The 1,856-nt window shown below is 39.2% G+C and overlaps 1 non-coding gene across 1 annotated transcript; it reads left to right on the plus strand.

The window, feature by feature from the left end:
* Positions 1-1,478: 1,478 nt before the first annotated feature.
* On the plus strand, positions 1,479-1,607 carry LOC114008456 (small nucleolar RNA SNORA40). Its single transcript, XR_003549985.1, has one exon. It is a non-coding gene; the product is annotated as a small nucleolar RNA SNORA40 (small nucleolar RNA).
* Positions 1,608-1,856: the final 249 nt, after the last annotated feature.

Consider the following 1,856-nt stretch of genomic DNA (forward strand, 5'->3'; position numbering starts at 1 on the left):
ACTGCTGGGACCAGTAGTTGACATAATGTCTATGTCACTGGACTCCCATGTAGTTGACCACGGTTCGAGTCCTGAACTTGATGGCTTTAACTCATGCCAGGTGCATGTGCGTGCATGCCCAAGAGCCCAAGAAGAGAATGGAGGAGAAAGAATTGTGGTGTGGCCATCCCCCCGGGGGTGATTTCTCACTTTCTGTCTCTCTGTCTCTCTCTGTCTTTCTGGCAAGTGCATGCGCCCTATAGACAAAACCTCTCCAAAAAAAAAAAAAAAAAAAAAGTGAAAACTGCCTTTTTTTTTTTTTTTTTTTTTTGTTTTGTTTTTGCAAATTACTCAAATTTAAACCCTTCATGAATGTGTGATTGAGCTCTATGGCTCTGGTGGACAGTTGGTAATTCCCAGTATGAGCACATTTCAGGTCAACATCAGTGTGACTATCGTTCTACGGGATGAAGTTTTGAGACCTTGACTTCTGAGAATAAGTGTGTTCTTCCTGTAGTACTGCCTCAGTCCACCTTAGACAGAGACAGGATCCTTCTGTTCAGGTGAGAGTCATGGTTAGGTGCTGAATTCTCAATTGTGCCAACGGTGGTTCTGAAAAAGCCATTTTTATAAATAATATTGACCTGATATTGATTGTGCCAACTGGTAGTTCTGTAAAAATGATTTTTATAAATAATATGTTTATTATTTATAAATAATATTAGCTTAATATATGAAAATATTTGAAAATTGCACTGTTGGAGAACCACAATCCACCACAGAGGCCATCTGAAGTTGGGACAGTTCTCTTAGACGTTGATGGCTTTGTTTCTCGAGCACCTTCGCTCCCCTCTGGAGGACATTCCTGGTCACAGGAGTGGTCTTGGCCAGCGTACAGGGAGGTTGAAAGTGCTGGTAGGTAGCACTCCCAGGAGCAATCCTCAACAACAGGATGACAGTGTGTGGAAAAACAGGCCTGGTCCTTGGCCCTTAGTGGGACAGTTCTGAGGGGTGTTTCAGAGTCTCTGAGGTTTCCAGGAGGATTTAGCTTCCATGGCCTACAGTGCTTATCCACTCATCCATGAGCTCCTACCGACTTTCTTCCTTTCTCTGTTTTACTGTCCTTCTTCTCTTCTAGTGCTTCCCAGGATTGTCTTCCTAACAACCTGCACCAAAACCCTCATCTCAGGCATGACAAGAACCTGAAGTAGGACAAACACAAAGCTGTCAAACGCTACCACCTAGAGAGAGCTGACAGTTTACAGCTTTCATCCTTTCCATTCTTTCTGTCTGTCTCTCTCTTTACACACACACACACCTACAAATATACAAATATATACATACATATATATTTAATTTAGAAGTAACTGATTGATATTGTTAATCCATTTTTCTAAGTGTTTAATGCTGTATTTTATATTTCATTACTGTTTTTTTTTAAAAAACTGTAGTATCACAGGCATCAGGTTATGAAAATTATGATATGGAGAAGAATTGTTTGCCCTTGTGTTTGCTTTTGTTTAACTTGTGGGCAGAAACTTATAAACAGGTGCAAAAAAACTAAATTCTCTTTGCAATGTAGGATTTACTGTTTAGTATGAGTTTTAATACGTGTAAGAGGGAATACTATGAAAAAAAGGAAAAAAGTAGTAAAACCATCTAGTAATTTGTTGGATGTGAGCTAGATTAATTTTTAAGATTACCAATCTGCCATTAATCAGTAGTAGAAAATTAGTCTATTCTAGATGAGTTCTTTCCAAATTATTTATATATAAATATACATATATATGTTACTGAAAGAGATTTTTGCTACAGGGCATGTGCACTCTCCAGAGAAAGACAGAGAGACAGAAAGCGAGAAATCACCCCCCAGGGGG

The sequence above is a fragment of the Tupaia chinensis genome, unplaced genomic scaffold (assembly GCF_000334495.1).
Source record: "Tupaia chinensis unplaced genomic scaffold, TupChi_1.0 Scaffold000341_1, whole genome shotgun sequence".
Taxonomy (NCBI): Eukaryota; Metazoa; Chordata; class Mammalia; order Scandentia; family Tupaiidae; genus Tupaia; species Tupaia belangeri.